This window comes from Pinus tabuliformis, chromosome 2_2 (assembly GCF_031772625.1).
Source record: "Pinus tabuliformis cultivar Carrire ecotype Pingquan chromosome 2_2, CPIR1, whole genome shotgun sequence".
In the NCBI taxonomy this organism is placed as follows: domain Eukaryota; kingdom Viridiplantae; phylum Streptophyta; class Pinopsida; order Pinales; family Pinaceae; genus Pinus; species Pinus tabuliformis.
Window position 1 is genome coordinate 535,526,707 of NC_142300.1, and position 20,123 is coordinate 535,546,829.

A 20,123-nucleotide genomic window follows, 5' to 3' on the forward strand; every position below is an offset into this window, starting at 1 on the left:
GAGGAAATTGCTCACATAATAGAGGGAGGAAAAAGCTACAGATCAAAAGTGCATTCAGTCTTCATGTAGGCAGTTTTGACAGCAAAAGAAAAAGGAAGCATAGGACATAGACAACATAGAAGAGGAATAGAAAAGAGAAGAGATTGCAGGTAGCAGAACTGAGATCGAAGAAAGTAGAATGAGAGTCGAAGGAATAACAAGATCTGAGAAGTAGAGAAGAACAAAGGCAAGGTGCAATGACTCAGCAAACAATGCTAATACAGGTTGATGATATGGAAAAACTAGTAGACAAGGAAGAGAGTGAAAAAATGCAAGTTCCCTTGCCAAAGCTAAGCACAAGAACCAAATTTGGATGGAGGTTGATAGGTACATGGAGTAGTTGATACGTGAGGACATTAGTGATGACTTGCAGTTGAGAATGGACAACATGCAGACGTACATTTTTGGTCCTACAAGAATCAAGACAACACTAAAAATGCTTCAAGATGACAAGGAAATAGGTTCCAATACCACATGCCTAGATGCCATGGAGGAAAGACTCCGCTTTCAACAAGATAACATCAATGCATCACATCATAGTAACAAGTTTGGCATCAGTACATGACCAAGTAGCACCAAGTGGAAGTTTCCGAGTTGGTCTTTTCCCACACTCTGGGGTCATAGTGTTTTGTCTTGTTATACTATCTCTAGCATATTTTGTCCCACATGGGTATTTGTGGAAATTGTATATTATTGTAAATATGTTGTAAGTGAAATTCCAAGTGTCACTAGTGGAATGTGAATAGTCACTATGTAATGTGAAGAGTCATGAGGGTAGTCCAAGAGTCAATGAGAAATGTCAAGGGTCACCCCACACTTTACTATGTATAGAACTTCATAACTCATAGTACAGGATTTTGGGAGCCAATGTTTTGGCTAGGCATTTCTTAGAGAAGGATTGGAGAGTATTATGACTAGCCTTGGCTTCTCCACACCGTAGAACAAGTACATCTCTTTGGAGGAGCAGGCATTTTGTAATGTTCACATAATTTAACTAATTTCAATTAAATCTTGAATCTGGTCCTAAAGTCAAAATTAGTCGTTAGTCAAGATAGCCGTTGGAGTCTCTGCTCAGACTATTTAAGATGCTAAGCTGGATCTGTTTCTTCAACTTGTCCTAACGATGAACCACACTTGTTGGTTTGAAACGCGTTGACAAATGATTTATCCTGTGATTTACGCCGAAGAATTTCTCATAAACCTGATATGGATCACAGAAGCCTCAATTCAACAAACTAATGTTCCATCGTTAGGGCTAGTGGTTGTGAATGGTGTATGTATGAATGGAACTTTCACTTTATAATATAACTAAGCCAACATGTTTTCATGCATATGTTGTTATTATAGTTCGATTATTCTACTTACTTTAGCAATGTGTGTTATTTCACTTACGCATTTGTGTATGAACTATTTTGTATGCGATTGTATGAATCTTGTTGAAGACGTGTTGTTGTATTAACCTGTCACTTTGGATTGTGGACTATTACGCTTCCAACCTATGATTTCATTCAACTCGTGTTTTCATTTCAGGCTGTGTACTATTATAGGATTCTAAGGGACACACTTTCGCTTCCCCTCTGTGTGTTAGAACCCCCATGCATCCCACTTGACTCGTTACAAGGTCACATGCTTCCGAAAATGATATCACGCTTACCTTTGTGCGAAATTGCAATCAGGGCATTACTTTACTACCCACTGCTAGGACTCCTACTCCAAATTGTATGAGTTCTAGTCGGGACTTCTTACCAAGGAGATCATCTAACATGTTCACGGGTCCAACACCATCAACAAAACATTTATGCTTGATAGAAATAGTAATATCATGGAGTTTTGAGGAGAAGCGTAGGTAGGAAAAATGGAGGCCATGTGATAAGCATGCTATCATTCGTATTTGGCCCCTATTTTATGTTGTTCCTGATGAGCGGCCAGACGAGTTTGAAACACTTTGTTCAATTGAGTTTCTTTTATATATGTTGTTTCATGACATTGGTTCAGATATTGGGTTGTCTACTGAAAGTATTGTTGAGAGTTGGAGGAATTGGAGATATCGTGCATGGAATTTTGATTGAGGCCCTTTTCTAAATGAAGGCGATGAAGAGGATGTGAAACCACTTATACATGAAGAAAATGTTGATCAAGATTTTGAAGAGTAACATGTATTTTCACAGTTCATTCCTCCAATATGTGTAAACATTTCATACCTTGATAATATTGGTAGAAGGGAATTTGATGTTGATTATAATTGGTAGGAAATGATGGTCTCAAATGATTTTTTAGAAGAAGGGGTCAATTTTGTAAAATATGCACAGTCTGCAGATGTTTTGAATTATGGGTTCATTAGGGGGGACACATATTTTTCGCCTTCCTCTCTATAAAAAAAACAATTAGTTGCTTTTGAAATTATTTTTTGACACTTTTCTAATGGTGAAAATAATGGTGCTCTAAAAATTATTATTCTAGGTACTGTTGGAATAGGGAATTCCTCTCTCATTTTCTGTATTCCTCATGATCTTTCTAGTGCAACAACGAATGGAAAAATTCCTTTGTTATTCCTTTCTCCAACTCGTATTGTTGCTTTCAACATATGTGGGATAAAAATACATTCTAATTTAAAAATTCCTATAAAATATATGAAGCCACTCCATGAGCAGGCTTTGACAGTGTTCTAAGAGGAAATGAGGCATGTTCAATATATAATTATTGATGAGATTAGATTTATAGGTCCAAGGCTATTCATACAAACATATTCTCCTTTGCGAGAGGCCTTTACTGAAAACAAGGATTGACCTTTTGGTGGTAGGTCCATCATTCTTGTGAGTGACCTTTCTCAGTGCCCTTCTATTAAGGATAAACCCTTGTATGCAAGTACAACTAGGAAAGTTTCGTGGGAAAGCTTTAACAATGTAGTGGCTTTGGAAAAAATTTATAGGCAGTAAGGAGATTATCCTTGACAAGCATCTTTTTGAAATCTTTTAACCAATATTATAAATTCATAGCCTTCTCTTGTTAATTGGGCTTTTCTTATGTTCCATCTTGATAGTTTCTTGGATCGACAGTAAAGGATTTTGTTGGATTCTTCGGTTCACTTATTTGGGACAAATAATCTCATCAATTTTCATAATAAAAAAATTCTTAAAGTGTTAAATTCTCCTATTGTGACATGTGTTGCAGAAAGCAGTACAAAAACATAAATAAGTGATAGTGATGATGATATATTGGAGCGTCAAGTACTTCTATGTCATGGAGAGCATGTGAGGTTAACGTGTAATTTGTGGGCTGATGCTTTTCTGGTTAATGGTGCCCTTTGATATATTGAAAATATTTTCATTGTGCCTACTTCAAACCCACCACAGCTTCCACAATTTGTTACGGTTATGTTTGAAAACTATTGTGGTGTAACATTTGATAAGGATTCTCCAATTCTTGTACTGATTCCACCTATTCTTAGGGGCAATATGAGGCAAATTCCTTTGAAAACTACATCGGTGTTGACAATACACAAATCAGAGGGGATGACTTTGCAACAAGCCACTATAGATATTGGAAATAGAGAGAGGCAGGGTCTGATATTTACATCTATATCAAGAGTGAAATCAATAAATGGTTTGCAGATTTCAATGCCTTTTTCTTTTCGACTTTATTTAAAAATGGAAGATAGTGCATATGTTACACTTAGAAAGAAAGAGGAGGAGTGATTAAAGTCAATATCATTTTTGGGGTATTTATCTTCAATACAATTTAATGTTCATGAATTCTTTTTTTGTATTTTTTCTTCTTGGTTCCAATTACTTTATGCATCTGTTTAAGAAAGAAGAAGATTACTTCTCTTAGTTGCTATTATTTTTTGCAATTATTTCTATGCACCTTCATAATTTATTTGTTTTCCTTTTTGTTGATTTGAATAGAATTGTTGATTACTAAAGTAATTAATTGTTGTTTTATTTCTTGAATTGTGGTTGTTTGTGTTTTTTTCTCTAGTTATTTTGAATCCTTTTATATTTCTGTTTGAATACGAAATAAGAAAAATCATAAATCAATAGTATTCTTTCTATTAATTTGTTTTCTTTCAATGTACTGATTTTAATTGTATGTTTTTCTCAAGGATTCACAGATATGGAGAACAATGATGGAAATTATTACATTAGAGAGATTAATTCTATTACAAAAACCATTAGTTTTTTTACCTTTACTCGCACAAGGTTTGATAGAAGACATGGCTTCCATCCTTATTTTGTCGATGAGCATATATGTGTTTTGAGTGGAATGAAATTAGATGTTCAAGCTTTATATCATTTTCACCCTAGAGAATCAGGGAGGAAGACAAGAAGGGACTGGCTTGAAAGTGTGAAGTATCGTGATCATTATCTCATTGATTTGAATTGGTGTTTCTTTTTCCACTACTTTGGGTGTGTTTTGGAAGAGGCTCCTATCAAATAATTATGTTCTAGTCGAGTGTTGAGAGTTGAATTTTGTTGTGGAATGTGTTCTTATTATTATTATTATTATTTCTTTCAACATTAGTAAACTTTGCGTTGTCATCATTGGTCATGTAATGTTTAAAATTTTATCTCATTTTATTTTTCTCGCATTGCGACTGAGATTGTCAGAATCGTCATTTCTTAATTATCGTCAATTCTTGTTAGTGATTCATGAAAATTGTTGTTGATGTCGAAATTTATCATCTCTTCAATGCATTTTTCCTATGCTTATACTTACTCTATATTGTTTTATCTATTATTATATTATTAGTATTATGAATAATAATATTTTGCATTTTCAAAAATAGTATTATTATTAATACTGTCAATTACGAACATTATTTTATATTTTTAATTATCAACATTCTTTTATATTTTTAATCACCAACATTATTTTAGCAACATTTCACATTGGTTAATGATACGGTTTTATATTTCTATTTTGGTTATTAATTTTTATTATTAATATTTCATTGCCTATTTTATCATATTTTTCTATCATAATTAATGTTATATATTTAGGGTATTATTTTTTATTAATATGTTTTATTTAATTTCATGCTTTGTTTTATTAAATTGTGTTCAATTATTTTTTATAATATTTGTTTATATGTACTATTATTAATCTCTAAAATTATTTTAAGGTGTTAATAATAATAATAATAATAATAATAATAATAATAATAATAATAATAATAATAATAATAATATATTATTATTATTATTATTATTATAGTATATGCCTTTCGGCATTTATCAACGACATTTATATTACTATAAATGTGGTTGTGTTAGTTTAAAATTAATTTAAATTAATTAAAGTTATAATTATATATAGAAAATATTAGATAATTTTTAAAATATCACTTCATCAAAGTCATTCAATTCAAATAAAATTATGAATATTAATATTTTTCAAATTCATTATTTGAAAAAATATTTTATTACTATTTTGCAAATTTTTTTAGAATCAAAATCAAATTGCATTTTACAAAATATCCACGCAACAGAAACCAATTGAAACATTATTCTTAAACTCTATTTATGAAGTATTTTTTCAGAAAATGTATGGTGCCTTTGATGTATGGATATTCATGAATATATAACAGACCTTTATTGATATTTATATCAGAAGTAATCCAACAAGTCATTATATTATAATAATGAACTTTGAAAATTTTAGGTTTGTTTCTTACATGAAGTGAACAGATGTTCCCTAGGATCCATTAATGGTTTTTTTAAAACTTATTCAATGAATCTTTGTTAATAATTATCACAAAAGTTCAGCATCATGACTAGAGTCTTAATATTACAATAATTAACTCTAAAGCTATTCGATAGTGATTTTGATATATCACTGTAGTGTTTATACAATATTTTAACACTTAATATTTTTTTAATAAAAGTTCAACATGAGGAAGGAAGTCTTGATATTATGAAAATTAGTCTTAAAACCCTTCAATGTAGTGAAATTGCCAATCTTATTTTTGAAATAATCATTCAATGTTACAAAGCTTATATTTCTATTTTTTTTTATTTTTATAATCTCTTGGCTTTTTAGTATTAATCTCTTTTGTTTATTGGTCTCTTGGATTTATAATATCAATCCATTGGGTTTATTAATCTAAGTGTTCATACTCATGCTAGAAATTAATTAATAGAGCAATGAAATACACAAAATATTGTGGAAAGTCAAACACAGAAACGCATAAAACAAGATAGACACAAATATATGCAGTTCACCCAATTTGGGCTACTTCCACAGAGAAGCAACCAGTCCTTCCTTTTATATTATCCAGCAAAATGAAGAAATAAAACTTACTATATATTCGTTATAACTTCCTCTTCTCTCTCACACTGTATTCTCTCTCACGTTGTCTCCTCTCTCTTTCTCACTCAGAATATTCATACATAACCGCAATGCAATTCCCTAATATAAACTGAGGATTTCCTTCTAGGGAAACAAACCCTATATTAATGTAACTTCTATCATTAGATCATGCACCTAATGGAAAACCCAGATTGACTACGCAATTACAATATTTTAGAAGACAAGTTTTCATCTATTTTTAGCTTCAGGGCACTACCCTTGAACCCACACCAAGGGGGGGCTCCTTGATGATAGTTAAATAGACAACATTGTTGCTTCGTCAAGAATAGGGATCCAATGCAACTGAAATAAAAATCTAATAAACGATCAGGAATATAATCAAGCTCCACACCCAATAATCTCCCACTTGGAGACTGATTGTATAAACTCCATCGTTGCTTCACCTGTTGGAAAACGAATTCACTTGGACTTGGTTGTTTCTCAACTTCACCATCATACTTGAAGACCAATTAAAACTGAGTATAATTTTATTTTCTCCCTAGTTACAACTTTTGTTAACATATTTGCACAATTATGGCTTGTGTGTATCTTTTCCAGCTTCAATTGTCCATATTCCAAAACTAACCATATGAAATGGCACTTGATATCTATATGTTTACTGTTGGAATGAAATGTTGTGTTCTTTACAAGATGAACGGCACTGTGGATGTCATTGTATAACCTATCCATCGTCTGCTTCTTTCGCAATTCATCTATAAAAATTTGTAACCAAATCATTTATTTACTAGTCTCTGTAGTAGCAACATACTCTGATTCCATTGTTGAAACTGTAACGATGTTTTGCAATTTTCAAACCCAACTAATAGTTGTTCCACTTACATTAAACACATATTCTATGGTGGTCCGCATGTTATCTCTATTGCTTTCCATATATGCATCAACATATCCCTATAGAGCATTTTTTGAACCACCAAAGCATAATTCTTGATTTGTGATACCTCTCAAATACATGAGAATCCACTTCAGTACCATCCAATGCTCTTTTCCTAGATTATTCATATACCTACTTACAACACCAATTGCATGTGAAATATCAGGCCTTGTGCAGACCATTGCATACATTACGCTTCCAACTGCTGACACATATGGAACTTTACACATATAATCCATCTCTTCCCGAGTCTTGGGACACATATCCTTACTTAGTTTGAAATGGCTAGCCAAAGGTGTACTAATTTTTTTTTCATTTTTCATATTAAATATTTCCAACACCTTTTCTATGTACTCACTATAAGACAATGCTAATTTGCGATTTTTTATATCTCTAGTTAGTCTCATATCAAGGATTTGTTTTGCAACAACCAAATCCTTCATTCCAAAGGAATTTTCCAATTTTCCTTTAGGCACATTTATTTTCTGCATGTTAGACCCTGCAACAAGCATGTTATCTACATTCAATAACTATATAATATATTTGTCATCATTTTGTTTTTTAAGATAAACACAATGATCAGAATGAAATCTACTATAACCTTGTTAAGACAAACCTGTCAAATTTTAGATACCATTGCCTTGGAGCCTATTTTATGCCATATAATATCTTCTTCAACCTGCACACTAATTTCTCCTTCCCTTTAACCTCATACCCTTGTGGTTGTTGCATATATATTCTTCCTCCAAATCCCTATGGAGAAACTCTGTCTTTACATCTAATTGTTCAAGATGTAAATATTTTGTTGCTGCTAGACTTAAAATATATTTATTATGCAATGATTTTTTACTTGTACGAAGCTTGATTAAGTCCCAAGTATTTTTATGCATCAACGACTCCATCTGTTTTTCCATGGCTTACTTTGACTTCTTCCTAGTTTCTACTTGCATTATTTCTTCATATCTTTTTGGTTCACTAGAATTAGCCAACAATATATAATATAATGAAGGATAGAATCATTAAGGGGGTCTGCTTATCCTGGTAGGTCTTCTAAAACCAATTCCATGTGTTTGAGGTGTTTGTCGCTATTGTGGTTGGTGTTGTTGTTTTGGCTACTGATCATTATGATTTTCAGGAACCTTTACATTTTTTATCATCTCATAAAGTATTGTGCATTCTTTGTTTTCCTTTTCCTGCATCTGATCTTTATACATGACCTTTTCAATGAATATGACATATCTTCTCCTAATCATTTTGTGATTTTCATAATCATATTAGCGATAAATAAAATAATTTACACCATATCCAATAAAGGTACATTTATTTGATTTTTCCTCAAGCTTTGTTTTATTTTATCTATTTATGTGGACAAAGGCTTCACAACTGAAAGTATTTAAAAATGATTAATTTACCTTTTTACCTATCCATGCCTCCTTAAGAATACCATTATCCAAGGAACTTCAAAGCCCTATGTTTATTAGATAAGTAGCGGTATCTACAAAATCTGCCCAAAATTCTAACTTAAATCCTACATACAATATCATGCACCTTTCATGCTCCATTATTGTTCTCTTCATCCTTTCTAACACACCATTTTCTCATGGTGTTCCTGAAACTATCTTCTCTCTATGAATTTCATGATCTCAACAATAGTTATCAAAATCTTTGTTACAGTATTCATCTCCATTGTCTGATCTAAGACACTTCAACTTATTTCTTGTTTCATTTTCAATCGAAGCTTTCCATTTCTTGAAAGTATCAAATACATATGACTTATTCTGAATTCAATAAATATAGTCTTTTCTAGTTGCATCATCAATAAAAGTAACTTAGTAGTGAGAGCTACTGAGAGATGATATCTGAGCAGGTTCCGATAGTTCTATATGCACAAGCCCTAATCTTTTTCTTTTCTTTTCCTTCCCAACTCTTGAAAATTTGACTCCCTTCTATTTTCCATAAACACAATTTTCACAGAAATCCAAATCAACATGCTTCAAACCTGACAACAAATTTCTTGAGCGAATAATCTGCATCCCTTTCTCACTCATGTTCCTAAGCTTATGTTCCAAAATGTCATATCTACTCCTGTGGATATTAAAGCATGAACATAATTAGAAATACCATTGCATAAATTCAATGTACCAACATTTTCTTATTATGCTAATACCAAGGCTCCTTTAGTGACCTTTTAGGTTTTGTCTAGAATGTAGTTAGATAGCCTTCACCATCTAAATACCTTGTTGAAATTACATCTTTCTTCAAATATGGAACATGCATTACCTCCTTCAATAGCCAGTGGTTTCCATTTTTTTCTTTATAAAAATCTTACCCAGTCCAATGATTTTACAGGGTTTTCCATCACCTAGACAAGCCTGTCCAAAATATCCTTGAATATAATCATGAAAATATTTCCTATTAGGTGTGGCATGGAATTAAGCCCCTAAATCTACCACCCAGGAATTAATAATATTCTCTAATGAAATAACCAAAGCATCTTGAAACACATCACCTGTCACATTCACTACATGATTGTTCTCTTGTTGTCCATCTCCTTATTTTCTCTTCTGAGACTTGTAGTCTTTCATTAGGTGTCCAACATTTCCAACACACTATCCCTGATCTGGATTTTAATATGTCTTTCTTTGACTTACTACAATTTCATGGGATTCTTCCTCTTTCCATTTTTATTCCTTTAGTCTCTGCAGTCAAAGCATTACCTAATGTCACACTAGAGATTTTCCATCACATTTCCTCACCAAGGATGGTACCAACAACATCATCAAACGTTAAAGTACTAGATCCAGAGACATAGTTACTAATATCCATAACTAATTCATTCCAATTTTCTCGCAATGACCACATAAATAATAGAGCCCTAACTCCATCATCAAAATTTACCCCTACAGAACTTAACTCACTAGTAACCATGTTTAATTCAATTAATTATCAACAATAGATCTACCTTTTGACATCTTCATATTAAATAGATTCTTCTTAATAATTTCCTTATTTGGGGCCAAGGGATTTTCATATAGTTTAGGCAATGTCGTCATTAAACCTTCTATTTTTGTTTCCTTTCAAATGTTGAATGCCACCGACATTTCCAGACATAGTTGTATTGTTTCCAATGCCTTTCTAATGAAAATCTCCCATTTTGCATCTTTCATACTCATCGACTTCTTTTCTTTTCTTCTCAATGGTAGGTAAATAATTTATATGATGCAAATAATCCTCCATCCGCATCTTCCATAGTTGGTAGTTTTGGTCGTTGAATATCTCAACCATAAACCTACCATCTTCCATGGTTGCTCCCACTCAAACTAGAAAACCTTCTCTCATACCAATTTATCATCCAAATAGACCTTCAACTCTGATACCAGTTATTAGAAGATTAAATCACAAAGAAATGGGACAAATCAAATATTGCAGAAACATAAACATAGAAATGCATAAAAAAAGAGAGACATAGATACACATGGTTCACCCAATTTTGCCTACGACCACAGAGAAATAACCAATCCTTCATTTTATATTATCCAGCAAAATGAAGACATACAACCTACAACAGATCCACTCTAATTTCCTTTCACTCTTGTTGTCTCCTCCCTCTTTCTCTCTCAAAATAATCATACAAAACCACAATATAATTCCCTCATATAAACCGAGGGTTTCATTCTAGGGTAAAAGACCTTAAATTAACATAACTTCTACTGTTAGATTATATACCTAATGAATGACTCATATTGACTACAAAATTACAATATTTTACAAGGAAAATTTTCTTCTATTTTTAGCTTGACGAGCATCTCCCCTGAACCCACGCCAAGGGGGAGGCTGATAAAATCATCGTCGCCCCACTGGAGCCCTCTGATAGTCATTAAATGGGCGTCGTTCCCACCCCGTTACGAATAGGATACAATGCGACTAAAATAAAAAACCTCTGAACAATCAGGAAGATAATCATGCTCCACACCCATTAATTCCTAGGGTATAATATTATTCATAGGGTTTATAATGTTACTCCTAGGGTTTAATATAAATCCCTTGGGTTTATAATCATGGTCATCCATGTTCAACCATAGTCAAGCATCACATTTTGATAAATATTGTCTCAATATGAGAATCAACAATGTTGAATGTAGGTTTTAACCCCGTACATAAATTACCTACATAAGAATTCTAAGAACAGAAAATAAAAAATGTGAGAGCATAACACATAAAACACATATATACAGAGATTTTCCCCTGGATCCCAAAACTAGGACTACCAGCTTGATTTTTCATTATGTTCTTTTCAATTTTACAATACATATATATACATGCTGAAGCATCCAATATCATGGACCGAAAACCATCATGCCCAAAACCATGTGCGAAAACCATGCACAAAACCATAGGTAGGTCCACCCACCTAATATAGGGTCCAAAAGAAATTCACCAGAGCACTGCCCCAGACCCCGTAAAGGGGGGCTAACCGCCCCCCCCCCCAAGCCCCCTGTGATCCCCCCACTGCAAATTCGATGCAATGAAGGGGGGGGGGGGTTGAGGGGGGGCTTAACCCCCCCTCAGCCCCCCCTCCCCCAACCCTGATTAACTAGGTCAGCTAGTCATGGAAAGAATATAACACAACCCAAAATTGAACCATCGTCAACCATGGTCAATCATAGTCAAACATCACATTGTGATAAAGGTTGTCTCAATATGAAAGTCAACAATGGTCAACCATGGTCAAATGTTGCACTATGAAAAAGATTGTATCAATATGGAAATCAACCATGTTGAACAATGACTAATCATGTTCAATCATGGTCAAATGCTACATTGTGATAAATATTGTCTCAATATGAAAATTAGTCATGGTCAACCATGGTCCAACATCGAATTGTGACAAATATTATCTCAATATGAAAATCAATCATGGTTAGCCATGGCCAATGATATTTAATCATGGTAAACCATGGTCTAGCATGGTCAAACATCGCATTGCGACAAAGTTTGTCTCAATATGAAAATGAGTCATGGTCGACCATCCTCAATCATGGTCAATCATGGTCAACCATGGACCAACGTCACATTATGGATAAGATTGCATCAATATAAAAATCAACAATGGTCGAACATCATCAACCATGGTCAACAATGGTTGAATATAGTCAACCATGGTCAGCCATGGCCGAACATCATCAACAATGGTCAAACCATGGTCGAACATTGTCAACATGGTCAATCGCTGTCAACCATGGTAAACCATGGTCAACCATCATCCAATGCCAGATTGTCACAAAGAATGTCTCAATATGAAAATCAATCATGGTCAAACATAGCCAGTGATCGCCAATAACCATGGTCACAACATCTCAAATATTGTCCCAATATGAATATCAACCATAGTAAACCATGGTCAAACATGTTTATTTTAGGGTTTATAATATTAATCCCTTGGGTTTAATATTATTCGCTCGGGTTTCTAATCACTTAGGTTTATTTTTCACTTCAGTTTATAATATTAATCTTTGGGTTTAATATAAATCCCTGGGTTTATAATCTTGATCAACCATGGTCCAACATCATATTTTGACAAAGATTTTCTCAATACAAAAAGAAATCATGTTCCAACGTCACATTGTGATAAAGTTTTTCTCAATATGAAAATCAACCATGGTCTAACATCGCATTGAGAGAAATATTTTCTCCATATGAAAATCAATCATGGTCAACCATGTTCAAACATCACACTGTGACAAAGATTGTCCCATTATGTAAATCAACCATGGTAAAGCATGATCAAGCATTCTTATTTAAGGGTTTATAGTATTTTTCTTAGGTTTGACATGCCTTGGGTTTATAATATCAATCCCTTGGATTTATAATCCCTTGGATTTTTAGTATTAATCCCTTGGGTTTATAATATTAATATTTGAGTTTAATAAAAATCCTTGGTTTCATAATGTTGGTCGACCATGGTCTAACGTCACATTGTGGCAAAGATTTTCTCAATATCAAAATCAACCATGGTCCAACGTGACATTGTTACAAATATTTCTCAATATTAAAATCAACCATGGTCCAACGTCACATTGTGACAAAGATTGTCTCCATATGAAAATCAATCATGGTCAGCTATGGTCAGCCATGGTCCAATGTTGCATTATGACAAATATTGTCTTGATATGAAAACCGAACATGGTAAACCATGACTAAGAATGTTTATTTTAGGTTTTATAATATTTATCATAAGGTTTAGATACCTTGGGTTTATAATATTAATCTCTTAGTATTAATATTATACTAGTAATATTATTCCCTTGGGTTTTTAGTATTAATCCCTTAGGTTTATTATTCCCTCGGGTTTATAATACTAATCTTTGGGGTTAATATAAATCCTTAGGTTTATAATCTTGGTCGACCTGGTCCAACGTCACATTGTGACAAATCAACCATGGGCCAACGTCACATTATGACAAAGATTTTGTCAATATGAAAATCAACCATGGTCTCTTGGGTTCATAATCCCAACATGGTACTCACTACACTTATAAATTATTATTACTTTTGAAATAAAAATGATTATTATTTAACAAAATTAAATTTACATATAGCAATATTAATTAATAATAATATAAATAAAAAATATAAATATAATATTATTAAAAATATAAATCTATAATATTAATATTAACTATTATTAATGAATATTAATTAATAATAATAATAATAATAATAATAATAATAATAATAATAATAATAATAATAATAATATATTTATTAATTTATATATTGAGAATATTGAGAGATCTTTCGGTAAAAATCACTTAAAGAAACTAAGTCGACGCATTTTGAACCATCTAGTGTGGTTCATCTTCAGGACAAGATGATGAACTAGATCATGGCATTAGATTAAATAGATGAAGGAAGATGTTTTCTAGTTGTTAGAATATAAAAACTAGTTTTGACTAAAGGATTATCATTAATTAATAAATAATTATTTAATTTAAATAAAGTAATAGATGGAAATTAGTTGTAAATAAAGAAATAGATTAATTTTATTCTTATTATTATTTTAATAAAAAACAGTAATAATAAGGTCAAACTTAATTATTCTAAACAATAAAATTGAAAATAGTAATAAGAAAATGGAAAAAATAAAAATAACAAGGTCAAATTTAACTACTCTAAACAATAAAACTAAAATAGTAGTAAGAAAATTAAAAAAATAAATAAATCAAATATAAATCAAGATAATGAATTAACTTAATTTTATTATTTAAATAAAAAAATATAATAATGAATAGTTAAATTTGACCTTATTATTTTTATTTTGTTTATTTATTTATTTTATTTTTATTTTTTCCATTTTCTTATTATTATTTTTCAGTTTTATTGTTTAGAATCATTAATTTTGACCTTACTATTACTCAGCTTGTTTTGATTAAAATAATAATGATAATAAAATTAATTCAATTCTTTATTTACAGCTAATTTCCATCTATTACTTTATTTTAATTAAAAAATTGTTTATTAATTAATGATAATTCTTTATTCAAAACTACTTGTTATATTCTAATAGCTAGAAAACATCTCTCTTCATCTATTTAATCTAATATCATGATATGGTTCTTCATCTTGTCCTGAAGATGAACCATACTAGATGGTTTGAAGCACGTTGACTTATAGTTTCTTTATGTGATTTTTACTGAAAGATCTCTCAACATTCATAATATGGATCACAAAAGCCTGAATTCAAAATTTATATATTAGTTATTTATAAATAATAGTAATAAAATTGTTATTAATTATTATTAATGTAATTCTTTATTATTATAATTTATTTATTTTTTAAGCTTGGTTACATCCACATTTCACATGATTAGGTGGCCTCACCTTGCCCAGTGGGAAACCTAGTCTATTGGCCACCTAACAACATGATAAGACATCCAAAAACAACAAATAATGAGTCTTGCTAGCCATGCTAAATATGTTTGAGTGTCCTTGTTCTTCCTACTATCTAAATTACTATAAAAATAGTTGACAACATTCTTAGAATTTTGAAATAGGTGCATGCAAAAACTATGACCAAGGGTGCATCATCACGTTATTCATCTTTAGTTCAATCAACGGGAGCAGGGTCCTTCATAGTGGAGCCTGGAATCTCAATGTGAGGGATACATGGGATATGTTGCTCAATGCGGCTGAGGTAACCATTTTGCTGTTGCAATTGAAATTGGATCTTCTAAAACTCCTTGTTATAATATGGGTACCCATGTGATGACGTAGGCATGACTGATGGGAACTACTGTAGATATTTATTCAAAAATCTCTTCTTCATCCAATATAAGTGGACCATTTGCTTGTATTGGGTAGATCTTTTGTGTGTATGTCTGGGATCTGGTACCAAAGTTTTCCACTCATCTAGATCAATTTCCAAACTTTCCTCTTTCTGTTTAATCTTGTCTTCCCATTCTGCAATGAGTTATTTGAATGGGGTAGAAGTTCCTGAATGGTAAGCCTATCACTTCATTAATAATCCTAGATGTCAAATTTCACTCACACACCATCCCCCTAATGAGCTGGGATGGTTGGCCTGAGTAGGGGATGATTTCCTCTATTTCCCGTGACCGCAGGTTCCATGACCATTCTTTCCTTTACCAAAGGCTGCACGATCCATTTTGCTGAACCTGCAAGGTGGATAATTGACTAGTTGAATGTCTAGAAGCAGGCCTGAACAATGTCTAAACTCGGAGGCAAGAGGTTGTCGAGGGTTGCTCTAGACCTAGGCACCTGCCAATGAAATTGCATAAGAGGTCAAGAAAAATTGGGGCTAAATAAAATTGGGGCTAAATCAAGAGCATGTTGTCAACAGGTGACTAGTAGAGAACTAAGGCCTCAAGCCATCCATTTTTCCAACTATTCCCACGAAGGTCGAGCCTATAATTACAAACAGAATTTTCCATTGACCAAAACCCAAAACGTTCTAGGCCAAGCCCACCTATATTCAGATCAAGCAAGAATCTTATGCGCCGAAGGTAGAGAGAGTACCAAAACCCTGAGCTTCCCATAAGATAGATTCCACTCACAACCATGCACCATAACCAAATTCCATAAACCATTAATACAGGAACCCAATAAACAAGAAACACTTCACACAACCCTGATCTGACCATGAAATTGTGCCCACGAAGGTCGGGCCTATAATTACAACCAAAATTCTCTACTCACTAATACCATGAATGTTCAAGGCCGAGCCCACATATACTTCTTTCAAGTAAAAATTCGGTGCATCAAAAGCAAAGTGTGCAGCAAAACTCTGAGCTACCCATAAGCCAGACCCCACACAAGCCCATGTGTGATAACAAAATTCCATAAACCATTGACACGGAAAAACAGTAAACAAGAGACTCTACACACAAAATTGACCAAACCATGAGTAATTTCGGAGGTATCCCCTTCTATACCCACCCAACTAACAAATTTCTCTTCACCCCAGAGACCCGCAAATAGAGATGGTGATCCATAGTTGCAGAGATAACAGAATTAGGATTGGAAACATATTCGTGACAGAAACCTTGAAATAGAGGAGGTTGAGCTAGCACCCGGTGAAGTTGTTCAATGGATTCCTTCCCCAAGACGATGAGCAACTCAAAGAAGATCCAGAATGAATAGAGCGCACAGATAGACTTACCAAACTTGACGGGGGATAAACTAACATTCACCACCTTGTTAATGGCTCTTCCACCTTCCAGGATGAAATTAAAACCTTGCATGTGCACCGCCACCTCTCCATGTGCTTCATGCATGTGGAGGGTGGCACAAGATTGTCTTGGGATTTGCATATTAAATGATGGGTCGGAGCGTACCCATAAGATCCATCTCACACCCCAATAAGAGAATTATTATCATTATTATTATTGTTATTTATAAAAGGAATAATATATTTATCAATAAATATATTAATAAAATATTAATTATTATTAATAAATGTAAATTAATAACTTCTACTATTTTTATTAGTGATAATATTTTTACCATAATAGTTTTTATTTTTGTTATTATTATTATTATATCTTTTATATTTTATGATAATAATTTATATTTTTATTAATATTATTATATATTTATTTATATGAATACTAATATTATAATTAATATTAGATTTATAGCATGAGAGCTTATTAGCCTTTTTAATCATATTTATTAATTTAGTTGTACATATTATTCATTTTATGTCAACCACATTTATTAATAAATATGATTGTATTAATATATGATAATATTAATGTAATATTTCATTTGTAAAAATTATGAGCTAAACATATTACTTATAATAATTGGATGGAAGTGAGAGTTAAACCTATTACTTACAAGAATCGAATAGTTTAACATATATCACTTTTAAAAATTAAAAATGAATGTTAGATTTAAGACTTTTTTGATCCATAATATAGAAGAAAATTTTTAAATTAATCACAGTGTTAAGATTTAGCTAACATTTTAAACCAACTAAAAATATATATATATAATTATAATCAAAACAAAATTTCAATATCTACATTGAAAAATAAATTCATTACAAATACCTAATCACTGATCCTTCATATTTTGCTGAAATGCAGTAGATTATCATCTAACAATGACCAATTCCCAAAAATAGAAAGCAATCATATCCCCTAAATTTTCGTTATATTCCATCAAAAATCTTCACATAATTATGGACATATTCATATCACTCTTATTCTTATTCTTATTTCGTGCAAGAAATTGTGCCCACAAGACGGTTATCCCTTACACAAGTATAAGGAACGCTGACACCGCCACAGGAGGTATGAAAGAGTAGGTATAATTATAATTATTACTACTAATTATTATATTAATTTATGATAAATAATAATTATTTCAATTAATATCAATATTAATAAATATTATTGATTAAATATTAAAAAATATTAATTCAATTTTCTAAAAAAAATTTTAATATCAACTTTGATCAATTTAATATCATTAATTTTAATTATCTTTAATTATTATAATACTAATTATTATTAGAAAAAAATTAAAAATTAATTAATTAATTAATTAAATTAATCAGACACAGCTGACTTTTCCTCAAAAATTGAGAGCCTACATTTCTCTCCTCATTACTATTTAACCCTAAAATAAGCTCAAGCATTCAAGTTGTCCTGATAATGGATCCCGATTGGGATTTGAAACGTTAGCAGAAAATGGTTCTTACTGTGGATTCTCCGGTGACTAAGTCGAAAAGAATAAGGTTATCATAATATTGAGGTATAATAGAGTAATGTTATTATGATATTGCTACTTAAATATATATATATAGAGTTTAAATAAAGAAGGTTGACAATGCTTATATATATATATAGTTTAAATAAGGAAGGTTGACTATGCTGGGTAGGTATTTTAAACTTATTTTGATTTTGAAAAATATCATGAATGAGTTACAATTGTTGGTTTGAAAGGTTGACCATTAATTTTTTTTGATATACATGATCGTAAAATGACAAAACCAAAACAACAATACCATGGAATTCGAAAGATAGTAGCTAACATTATTATCAAGGATAAACAATTTACGTAGCTGTTGTCCGTTGGATTTGCAGAATAAGTATCATACAGTATTGCTCTTATGATATTGCTAAATATGTATGTGTCAATTAGTTTAATGGTTAGTTTAACTTCTTGTAATGAATTTTATTAATTTAAATTTTAACATAATTTAATTGTATTCTGGAAATCTACTTAACACCGGCTATTGTCCATTGGATTCGTAGAATAAGTATGATACAATAATGCTATTATGATATTGCTAAATATATCTGTGTGAATTAGTTTAATGGTTAGTTTAATTTCTTGTAATTAATTTTATTAGTTTAAATTTTAACATGATATAATTATATTCTGGAAATCTAATTAATGCCAGGTAAATCATAGAGTTCATTTTACTAGTTGAGATCAAAATTTTGGAATATTTTAAAATTTATAATCCAATTAAATGGAGTATCCCTCCATTGTTGTAATTTTTTTTGGTTGGAGTGAGTTATGATAGAAAGAATGGCGGAAAATCGAAGAAAAATATCAAAATATGTATGTAAATAAGTATTTTATTAAATTAATGAATGGAATGTAAGTACTTGGAATGAGAAATTTAGAAAATGAGATTCACGGCCCTCCTGCTCAACATCGTGCCACCATCATGCAAATTGAAAGAAATGATCAACACCAAGCTCCCATCATGCAATACGCTCTCATGCAGAAAAAAAGCAGTGATTGCAGCCCTCCTACTCAACACTGTGCCACCATCACGCAGCTAGACAACATCCTGACAGCACAATTTGAATCTTGTTATCTAAACCCTGGCAACCTTTTTTGGCAGAAAAATCCAGCAACAATAGCTCCACCTTCGCTGCCACCTACACCGATTACCCCCCATCCAACGCTCAATTAAATAGCTCATCACAGAAAATTAACAAAGCACCCTTCGTTGCTGCCACAAACTCGACAAATTCAGTAAACAAAACTGGAAACGCAATTAGACACTCAACTGTAATCAACCTCTCAAAGCTGATATTGGATGACAACCTGAAATCGCTGCTAGAGAAAGGCCTAAATTTCGCTTTATCTCCAGACAAAATTCCTATAAATGATATCATAAGCAACATTGAAGTCATCATCAAAAACACAGATCAAAATGTTGTTGAGGAAATAAGACAGGACATTGCCAGAATTCTTAGAAATGCCAGACCTCCTCCTAGCAACATCTCCAAAGAAGAATCCAAAGCCTTAAAAAACATCAAGAAAAACAAAGACATCATAATTTTAAAAGCAGACAAAG